This window comes from Impatiens glandulifera, chromosome 7 (genome assembly GCF_907164915.1).
Source record: "Impatiens glandulifera chromosome 7, dImpGla2.1, whole genome shotgun sequence".
Classification (NCBI taxonomy): Eukaryota; Viridiplantae; Streptophyta; class Magnoliopsida; order Ericales; family Balsaminaceae; genus Impatiens; species Impatiens glandulifera.
The window spans coordinates 50,632,587-50,644,771 of record NC_061868.1 but is presented as its reverse complement, the minus strand read 5'-3'; the positions used below and the strand labels follow the sequence as shown (position 1 = coordinate 50,644,771).

At 34.0% G+C, this 12,185-nt stretch overlaps 1 pseudogene; it reads left to right on the top strand.

Annotated features, from left to right (window-relative positions):
• Positions 1-2,128: 2,128 nt before the first annotated feature.
• On the top strand, positions 2,129-8,818 carry LOC124910207 (annotated as a pseudogene).
• Positions 8,819-12,185: the final 3,367 nt, after the last annotated feature.

Below are 12,185 nucleotides of genomic sequence, written 5' to 3'. Positions count from 1 at the left end.
TTTTCCTCATTAATTGTCGACATCAACCTCATGTACTAACATTTAAATATTATTCTACAATATTAAATGTAAGAAAAAATATGTGAATGTCTAAGACCGGAATAATATTTGATTAAATAAAACATAATAAAACTAATTTTTCAAAAGTCATGACTTTATTAAGTAAAGACAGTTTTTAACAGGTTACAAATGATATAGTGCGAAAGTTCTTCCCGAATATAACCAAACGTCAAATCTAAAAGAGACTCTGGTCAAAAATACGTTTGTAGATGTATAATTTTATTGATTTTAAAAATCAATTAACAACTTTTAACAAATTAATAATCTTTTAAATTAATTATTTAAATTAATTGAAAATATAATTTCTGCAATTAAATTTTAATTTGATTATTTTAAACCTAAAAATTTATTTGAAATTTGATCAAAATTAATTATTGTTATAAATAATTTCAAAATATTGGGATATATTTTTATAAATCTTTTAAAATAATCTTTTATTAAATAATATTTCTACACTCAAAGTTAAAAAATTTCGAACCTTAAATCTTTTCGAGAAAAGAGTTTTTCGGAGTTATAAATATATATTTAATAATTAAAATTTACATCTAATAATAATATTGTAGAATGATAACCATTCAAAATACTATTCTTTAAAATTTAAAAAATAAACTAATAGTTATAAAAAAAAATAATAATAATAAAAATAAAAATAATTTTTATAGCTGCAATATAATGCGTTTCATAATTAATATATATTTAAGAATATAAAAGTATTGTCTGTATTTAATAATAATTTGAAGCAAAAACAAATAAATTTTTAAAAAGTTAATATCTAATTAAAAATAATAACATTTATTATTAAAAATATGTTTAAATCAAAAAGATCTTTTAAATTAATTGGTAGTCTATAAGAATATTAAAACTATATAATTTATAATTTAATTAAAATAATAAATATAATATAAATTATTAAAATATTTCAAAATTATTTTTTCTTAAAGCTATTAACTATTAAAAAGTGATTGTTCGGTTTCTTTTAAACTAAAGATAATGTGGTTTTTAAGTGTAAATTATTTGTTTTTTTATTAAAATTTATGTTATTTATTAATATATGTAATTTAAAATAATTTTAGTTATAAATTATTGAAATAGTGAAAAATGTTTAATAAGGGTTATTGTGATTAATATGTATTTTTATATGGAAATTTAATAATATATATTTTATTAATATATAAACCTCAACACAATCCCATCAAACTAGCTTTATTCAATAATATATTAAACAATTAAGAGTTCAAAACAATATATATTTCACTCACATATTCACACTTAAGAATAATTAATACTTTAAATTCAATTTTATTTATTTATAACACAAATTAAAAATATATTTATGAACTTAATCTAGTTGTTTGCACTTCTTTTCATATCCAAGTTAACCAAATGAATATTAATCTTATTGTTAAAAAAAATTGCACAGAAGAAAAATAAATATATTTAAAAAAAAATTGAAATCTTCAAGTAGTTTTGTTTTCTTAAAAAAATTCACTAATAGACATTTGAATAAACTTTTTGAAAAAAAAATGAAAAGGAGATTATTTCCAACGTACAAACATACTTTTTCACCTCTGATGTTGTGAAATGTTGCATATATATATATAGGGTGATTATTTTGTTTTATTTTAAAAGGTTGAACTAATAGTAATTTTATATGAATAAAAGTAAAATCGATTAAATTGTCAAAATTTTGACAATAGTAAAATCTATTTATCTAGTTAAAATGCATTAATTAATGTAGTGGTGGTGACATTTGGAGAAGCGTATTAAATGTGCTGGAAAAGATTTACAGCACACACATGCTAATTTCTTATAGGTTTTAAATTAAAAATAGGAAGGCACATTAATTAAGAATTTGATTAAAATTTCTTACCAACTAAATTTATTACATGAATTAAAAAATGATAAAAAAATGAAAGTAGACAAATATTTTTATTATTTTGGGTCAAATTGTTTTCTTTGGCAGCAAGCAGTCTGACTGAACTGAGTGACAGAAGAAGAAGAAGAAGAATATAAGTTGGACTAGACTATTCATTTCACTCGGTCATTACCGTCATTTGCATGCCCAACTAAAATACCTTTCTGCATCTCTCTTTACGGATTTCAGCTTATACTCTCTTTCTCTCTCTGGAAATTCGTCTTCACCAAGCACCAACCAACCATGGTCGTCTCCACACACAAGCTCAAATCCGTGGATTTTTTCAGGTTGCAATCCTATTTCCAAATTCTCGATGCATGCTATAAAATCTTCTTCTTCCTGCTGCAGATCGGTTAATGTTCAGTTTTGCGATCGGTTAATCCATCGCAAGTATGGTTATCGCGGCCTATAGTCTATAGATGATCGACGTCTCTATAAACTTATGCGCCTTCCTTCCGTAACGTCTTTACGCAACGTTCTGGCATTTGCGTGTATATACGTACATAGTACATACTATACCAAGGGCGGGCATGACATGAAATTATTAATTAGTACCAGCAGGCAGCTGGCAGAATTTTACTTTTAAGCAATATCTGTAAGCGTCAGGGATCTCCCGATAGATAATAAATACTGTCAGTCCAATCCAATCCAATCCAATGCCTCCGCTTGCTTTGCTTATATGTATTTGATTAGTTAAAACTATACAGCTCTCCGAATGTATTCTGTTATTTATATCCTTTTTGCTGGTCCAGTTCTTGCCCAAATGAGTTTCGAATTAACTAGTTTGAGTCACTACTGCGTGTCCTAATGTATTTCTCTCTGGTCTGGAAGATATATATATCTTCTTTTTTTGGCTCATCTCTGATATTTCAGCTTATTTTTTCACATCCTTATAATAATAATAATAATAATAATAGTCAATCTCTTCTTGTTCATCATAGGAAAATTCCTAGAGATTTGACAGAGGCATCATTATCAGGTGCTGCTTTGTCTATCATCGCTGCCCTTTCAATGGTATTTCTGTTTGGAATGGTAAGATGCTGCTTGTCTATTTTAATCCCCGGGATGCACTTCTATATATAGTTTTCTCTAATGCAAGCTTATTTTTTTTTATTTGTGCAGCGATTATAAATTAATATATTTTGATCTTAATAATTGAATATTTAAATGCTCTGTCATGTCATACATAAACAGAACAGTTGTTTTCTCTGGGCAGGAACTAAATGATTATCTGACAATGAGCACCTCAACATCTGTTGTTGTTGACAGGAGTGCTGATGGGGAGGTTTTCATGATTAACTTCAATATTAGGTACTGTTTACATTTTCTAATTCTTATAATGGGGTTTCTTGTTCTTCGACCTCCTCTATGAGAAAGGTCGTGGTGAGGTTGGTCTTATTTCTGGTAACCAGAAAAATTTACTTCAAAATTTACCCTGCCCCATGTTATAGTTCTGCGGCTGAAGCAAGGAAATGTAGTTTTGGTCATGAACTTGTCTCTCTGTAAGCTAATAGTTCTAAATTGTTCTGCAGTTTCCCAGCCCTTTCATGTGAATTTGCCTCTGTTGACCTTAGTGACGAACTCGGAACTGTAAGTTAGAACTGTTTAATATTTTCATTTAGTTGTTGACCTATATAGCTCATCGTGATATCTGAATTTATTCCACAAAAGAAATGATTTTCTCTAACTTTAGGGTCTACACTACACATTGGGGTTTTAAGATGCATTATGTATGTTTCCAACAGTTTGAGAAACATACACTCCTCATGATGTTTCCTTTTTTTTTTTTTTTTTTTTTCTAACAGTTTGTTGAATTCCTGTATTATCCTCCACAGAACAGGTTGAATATAACAAAAGCTATTTCAAAGTATCCCATTAGCCGGAATTTGATTCCGGCACGCTATGAGTCTTATAATGAGCCAGTTTTAAGAGATGTTATGTAACGACCCAAAGATCGTCACGAGACTCGACATTTAGTATAAAAATATTTGGAAGGAACCTGTAGGTTTGGTACATATTACTTGTAAAAGAAATGAAACTTTCTTGTTCTTGTTATATCTCTTGACTCTTATCTTCTAATTTTCTCAAGAAGAAAAGTAAAAACATTCAAACTTCCCATAAGTTATATTTCTAATTGCCTTACAATTTTCTACCATAACATAACAAGATTTACTATTTCTTACAAAATCTAATCCCAAAATATATTACTTCCATCTAGTTGTCAATTACTATGACAACTACCAAAATCATTTACTTGACGTATTCTACAGGTCTATAAGCCTTGCCAAGCACAAAATCACCTCACGATCACTTATCTTCGACTGCACTTTAAACATCAGAATGCGATTTAGCATCCTCACCTACATCAAAAGTTGAACTATTAGCCTAATGCTAAGTAAGCGAAGTAAAATACATCTATTTACTTGCGCATAATGAATCATGATAACATCTTGTTATTACTTTACTTTTTACTTAACATAGGTTAAGGGTTTTAGCAAATACATGCAATACATAACATAACATGCATCCGACTAGCGGAAGAAACATAACATGCATCCACTAAGTTTCTTAGTGGAAGAAACATAACATGCATCCACTAAGTGGAAGAAAACTAACATGCATCAACTAAATCTGACCCACACTTAAGGGTTTTACGCATACTAATATATATCTTGTCGTTCTTCACATTACATAGTCACAACATAAAAATCATCTAACGTTAAAACTACTTGCCACTTACCTCGACCAAATTAACCTTAGTACTCTTAAATGTAGAGCCCTAAAGACCAAATGTATATACATCCACTTACCTGAAATTCCCTTAGCGATGTTGGGTGATTCCTCCCGTTGTAACTCACTTTGTAGACTTTAACTTTGAAGAAGATAGAAAGAAATTCAATTGAAATGAAGATGGAGAGGGCTGTTGGTTCAAGAATAAGAAAAATAGATGAGAAGATAATCCTCACAAAAGAGAGAGAAATGGGTGAAAGACCTGCACCCATCTTTCTTTGCATGATTGCCAAGTGGCACATAAATATTTCCACCCCCTCATTTCTACTTAATATTAGTATTCAACCCCCCTTTTATCCTAACTTTAACTTTTACTCCAAAATCTTAATTCTTCATTCACAATTTAATAATATTAAATCTTGATTATTACATGTTAAGCATGATGATGATGTTGACGCTGACGAGGAAAATGCTGAAAGTTCCATTCCCTTAAATGGCACTAATTTGTACACATTCGCACAGAGGTTGGTCGAATAATGTAGATTTTGATACATTGAATGCTTCAGATATTTGTTAATATTCATGCAGTGTTATTGTAGCAACTGATAGTATTAGTTGCAAATGTTTCTCTTCAGGCATCCTATTTTGGTCGTCAACTTCTTTGCTCCTTGGTGTTACTGGAGCAACCGCTTGGTATATTCTTTTATTTTTATATTTGCTGGGTTGAGCTTGTTTACCTTGGCCAGTTTAGTTTCCTATTTGCTAGAAAATTGTTATTGAATTCCATATTGCCACTATCTCTAAAAACATTTTGTAGAGAGTCTTCACTAATTCATCCTTTCAGCTATTTCCAACTCATTAGTAATCTCCATTCTGAGAATTACACAATACGCCTTCCCTATGAATTAACTGCTATTCATTTGTTCCATTTTCTTCCTCAGAAACCGTCGTGGGAAAAAACAGCCAAAATAATACATGAGAGGTTCAGTAACGTATTAATTTTTTTCCTACAGATCCTTTATCAGGGTTACACTAAATGAAAGTCTATGCAGTTCTATATCTGATTCAAACTTGTGCAGGTATGAACCAGAAAGGGATGGCCGCATACTTATGGGGAGGGTTGATTGCACTGAAGATATTGAATTTTGCAGAAGGTATGCCAATTGAGACACCGCTCTACCTTCCCTTGGCAGGTTATGAACTTTCGGCAGATCATTCAACATATATCCTAGAAGGAGCATATCTTAGTATTTTTTTTTTCTAAACATTAGGTTACATGAATTATCATTCTCTCCAGAATATACATTCCCTTAACTGTTGCATAATTGGTAAGTTGGTCTATATCCTGATCAAATTGCTTATTTGGCAGTCTGGGTGTGCCAGGTCTGGCTCTTCAGAATTTCATTTAAACTTTATTTTAATATAACTAGAATTTGTTGTTGGATCTTCCTTCCCATCTTAGTGTGGTCTTACTCACTCATGCTGCTTGTCACTGAAGGACTTATATCTATCCAATAACTGCATTCAGGGCATTACTTTAATGTTATAGGCCTAGTAACTTGCTTAAACACACAATATTTCTTGCATATCCCTGTTGATGAACTGTCATGGAACTTCTTTAGCCTAGAGATTATAGACATCTGGGGACACGCACTATATCCTTCTTAACTCTTGTATTTTATGCTTGTAGATTGCTAGTGTTTATTTACTTCAATTCTCATGTTTCCTTTGATAATTTTGTCAGGCATCACGTTCAAGGGTACCCATCCATTAGAATTTTCCGCAAAGGAAACGATGTTAGGTAAAATCAGTACTCCCTTTATTATAGAATACTTCCATAAATTCTGTTTGCAATATGTGCATAACATTAATGACCATCTGTCTTTGCAAAAATCGCAAAATCACTTCTCTAGCATTGAAACTAACATGCCTGTATGGGACAGAGTCAACAGACCATGTTTCAGTTTTTTTTTTGGACGGAAGGTCAAATTTTGTAGCATTATAAAGTTGTGAACAGAAAGTGCATTCAGTTTTCAACAATAAAATTGAAACAAAGGTTTCAGTATTTCTATTATTGTTTAATATCTCACATGTCACCTCACTCTGAATTTTTTAAATCTTTTTTCCTATTGAATTGAGAACTTTAGAGATCAGCATTTGGTAAAAAAGGAACTGATATTGAAACCAACTTTTGGTTTGGATACAAATTGTTACTATCTAGGACACAAATAGCCTGATCGTACTAGTTTTATACAGATTTTTTGCTAATGTAATGCAGCTTAATCCAGGGAGCACTTGTGCTCACCTTCTCCGCATATTTATTTTAAATTTATAATCTTTTTGCTATTATTTTGTTGGTACAAACATATCTGGTGAGTGGTGATGGTCTTTTGTGTCATAGGGAGGACCATGGACACCATGAGCACGAATCATACTATGGAGACCGAGATACTGAGAGCCTGGTCAATGTGAGATATTTGAGGGTTCACTCAATTAACTTTTATTTTCCACTTCTGATTGATGATCAGCAAACATGATGTTGTCCTGCAATTCTGTTTCGTTCAGGCAATGGAAAACTTGGTTCAGCTTATTCCTTTGGGGTCTCCCCAGAAAGCTCTGGAAGGGAAACCTAGCACCTTAGACGAAGCTAGAAGGCCTGCACCATTAACTGGGGGGTGTAGAATTGAAGGCTCGGTGCGTGTTAAAAAGGTGCCCCACCCCCCTCTCTTTTTCTTTTTTTTCCTTATGCAGTTTTGATATCAATCTGATCAACACCTTTGAGTCTCAGAAAGAAACTTGTTGTTGTTAAAATACTATTTTTGGCTACTTATTTCACCCAAAGGGCTGTTATATACATTGCAGGTTCCAGGCAACCTTGTAATTGCAGCTCGTTCGAAAGCCCATTCTTTTGACTCATCTCGGATGAACATGTCTCATGTCTTTACCTATTTAATATTTGGCAAAAAGATCTCTGCTCCAGTGATTAGTAACTTAAAAAAGTGGCTACCTTATTTGGGAAAAAGACGCGAGAGATTTAATGGCAAGGAATATATCACTCACACGGGTGATTCAAAAGCAAATGTGACTGTAAGTAAGATTCTCTTATTTAAGTCTGAATATCATTCCCGTAGGAGGAGCAACAGCAGGCAGCGTGCTCTATGGCAAAAAAAAAAACAATTGGTGACATCATGTGATATTTTGAGTAATTGCACTAATTAAATATTATTAAAAGAAGGTTGGGTTTTTGTGTAAATGCATGCAATGCAGATTGAGCATTACATTCAAGTTGTGAAGACAGAGGTGGTGACACACAGATATAATCAATATGGGGGGGGAGGATTCAATGATTGAAGAATACGAGTACACTGCTCACAGCAGCTTAGTACACAGTCCTCAAGTTCCGGTTGTAAAATTCCATTTTGATCCATCTCCCATGCAGGTACCACCAGATCATCGACTATGACAACATCAATATATATATATATATATATATATATATATATATATATATATATATATATATATATATATATATATATATATATATATATATATGTATTACTGCAGCTGTATTCTAATTACTACAGTCTCCTCCAACTTTAGGTATTGATAACAGAAAACCGTAAATCTTTTTCACACTTCCTCACCAACATATGTGCAATTATAGGAGGCGTTTTCACGGTTAGTGATCTTTCCATGCATGCCACTTTTAAATTATTTATACAAACAAATTATGACTTTCCATTAATAATATATTATCCCCGTTCCCCAATTGGTTGATCAAAATGAAAAACAGAAAAATAAAATATATTATATATATATATATATATATATGTTTAGTTTTAACTTAGACTTCATTCTTTTGATTATGATATTAGTTTTGTGTGTGTCTCGATCGATCTGCAGGTTGCTGGCATATTGGATTCGATCCTTCACAATACGGTCAGACTGGTGAAAAAAAAAGTTGAACTGGGGAAGAACTCTTGATGATATTAATCAATCAGATTCAAAAGCAAATAGCTAGCTAATTAAGCTAGAAATGGAGGATTAATTAGTCAGCCAATAATCAATCAGTAGAAACATTTTATTTCCTACAATTCCAGTAAACTTGTTTTTTTTTTTTTTTTGTCTGTCATCCCCATCCATGATTAAGGTACTCAGGCAGACAGGCAAGATGAGCATTTTGTTCGTCCCCATGATTTATTTAATCAGCCAATCAGTAGAAAAACATTTTATTTACTCAGTTAGGCAAGAGAAGCCAATATTATTCTTATGAAAAAGTTCGGGAACAGAGCCCTTCTCTGTTAGGGAAACATGAGAGTTCCGTAAGAGAGCATCTTTTCTGCTCATAGAGAGAAAAAGGCAAAACAGTCAAATAATTTTTTTAATTTTTTTTTAATATGACTATCGTCAAGAGTGGGTGAGATTAATAATTTATAAATAAAAAATAAAAAATAAAAAATTATAAATAAAAAATAAAACTTTTTGTTTCTTTTCCGTTATAAAAATAAATTTACAAGCATAATATAGTGTGATTTTTAATTATTTTGTTTAAAGTATAATTATATATTTTTTTAATTATTCATTTGCTTTTAAATATAAAATATGAGTAATGATAGGGGAGTGAAAGATTTGTAACGAATGATGGTTAATTCAATGCTATCCATACTATTTGTCACAGCCCTATCTTCCTGACCCAGGAAGAGGAGGCTTAAGGAGTATGTCACGACCCAATCCTCCTGGCCCAAGAAGAGAAGGAGGCTTGAGCCCTCTTAAGCTCAACCCAAGGAAGATTCTAGACTGGAAGGAAGGTCCTTGATTAGCGTACCTAATTGAGAGTTAAAATGAATTCCTTGATTAGTGCATCACTAATTAACATATAAAAGAAATGTCCTTAATTAGAAATGTCTTTGATTGATAATTATAAGGAATCCCTAAATTAGTGCACAATCAATGTAACAGCTAGAATTAGTCCTATAAATATCTGTGAAGTATTACATTGTAAATCATCAAGTATTCGAGTAATATAATATTGTTTTTTTGTAAGAGTTACTCTCTCTCTAGAATTCTTGTGTCAATTCTATTAAACGCCGAGTGTTGCGTCGAGTAAGGCTAACTAGTTACTCGTTCTTGCGAAGATCGTAATTAGTGCCGCACGGATCATTAGTGAAAAGACTGAGCCCGTGACAATTGGTATCAGAGCTGAAATGACGAGAAGATCGGAAGAAACTTTAAAGGTCGTGGACGAAGTAGAGAATCTTCCCCACGGGACCAGAGAAGATGGTAGGAACTCTCGCAAAGTTCAAGCGGGAGGAACCAAAGCTACCAAAGAAAGAGAAAGATCAAGAGATGATATCGTTGACATTATCGCCAGGTTGGAGAAGGTAGAACTCACCGTGGCGTACGGACAAGATAATGACGGGGACCTAGAGGGACGCATTGCCGAGCTTGAGAAGAAAAGAGACGAGCTCCGAGGAGGAATGCAAGGTGCCCTGAATGAAGGCTTGTCCAAGTGTCAAGAGCAAGCTCAGATCGTGGAGCAGACCCTCCTTGGTGAAATCAGGACCTTGACTGAGAAACTCGAGGTAATGATTTCTAAGTTACAAGCTACCGAAGAGGATGTGACGTTACTCAAGAAGGCGGTGGCGCAAGAGTGCGGGCGCGCGCCTATAGGAGTCCCCAATCCAATAAGGATAGACGTTCCAAGGCCTAAAGCGTATTTAGGCGAGAGGAATGCGAAAGAGATCGACAACTTCCTATGGAGTCTGGTTCAGTATTTCAAAGCACTTGGCCTAGTAGAAGAGACGAGAAAGATAGATACTGCCACGACATACCTGGAAGACACCGCGATGCTGTGGTGGAGGCGAAGAAGTAGCGACATTGAAAAAGGTACATGTTCTATCAATACCTGGGGTGAATTCAAGGAGGAACTCAAGAGACAGTTCTATCATGAAAACGCTATTCGAGAAGCAAGGGCCAAGTTGCGGCGACTCTCACAAAGAGGGAGTATCAAAGAGTATGTCAAGGAGTTCATCGCTACTCTTCTTGAGATCCTAACTACTCAGACGACGAAACCTTGTTTGCCTTCACTGATGGTCTACAAATGTGGGCGAAGTTGGAATTGGAACGACGTAGTGTCCAAGATCTAAGCTCCGCAATTGCCGTGGCTGAATCTCTTGTCGAGATGTGAAGGCAAGAGAAACCAAAGTCAACCTGTGAGAGGAATGACAATGGGGAAAATGGTGGAGAGACCATCTCCATAACAATGAAGACCCAGTTAAGTTTATCAAATACAATGGTAAAGAAGATCGGGACGAGAAACGTGGAGAGAAACCCCGGATAAAGTGTTTCTTTTGTGAAGGGACGCACAAAGCAAGAGAGTGCCCAATGAAGAACAAACTATCAACATTGATGGATGAGCAAGAACGCATTCACGATGAAGCTCGATTGGGGTCGTTAAACCTACTTAGTAGCGTTACAGCAAAGTTTGATAAGTCAAAGTCCGCGAAGAAAAGACGACTATTTGTGGAAACTAGAGTAAGAAACCACATGGTTAAAGCTTTGTTGGATACGGGAGCCAACAACAATTTTCTAGAGGTAAAGGAGGCGAGAAGACTGGGGATTAAGTACACTAAAGAGAAAGGGTGGCTTAAAGCAGTCAACTCGGCACCAAGTGCGACTTATGGAGTTGCTCGTAATGTAAAGATCAACTTGGGGGAGTGGACCGGCCTTCTGGATTTCTCTATTATCGACATGGATGACTACAAAATGGTTCTCGGCATAGAGTTTCTAGACAAGGTAAATGCCATCCTACTCCCTTCTGCCAATATAGTGTACATTCTAGAGCAATGTAATACTCGCACAATACCTATAACAAGAGAGGACATAAGAGAAATTAGGCACCTATCTGCCATGCAACTCTCAAAAGGTGCGGAGGACACCTACCCATCATCTTTTGTCACTGTGAAAGAAGATGAGAAAACTGCGTCTAAAGAGAAGATACATTCAGAAGTTACAACTGTCCTAGAGAAAGGTCATGATGTAATACCCACTGGATTATCAGAGAAATCCCACCACAAGAGAGAGGTGGATCACAGAGAAGAGTTAGTCAAATGTACTAAACCATCGGCGACGGTTCTTTATCGCATTAAACCTCCCAAATTGGATGAATTTAAGAGGCAACCAAAGGAGTTTCCATTCAAGAAAGAGTAGTGCGAAATAGCCAAGACCGCCAAAAGAATGAAGAAATGGGAGGAAAAGAAGAGAAGACACTTGGAGTTCGGAGGAAACCGAGTGATAGTAAAACTTCTCCTCCATCAAGAGAGACAATCTTCCAAAATTCATAAGGGGCTTGTGAGGCAATACGAAAGCCCTTTCTTAGAGAAGAAACGGGTTAGAAAGCCAGCACGTCGCTCAAAATTTTTATCTCATGTGAAGACATCATTCAAGCCTACAAGGAGGAAGCGACGAGGACGTCGCC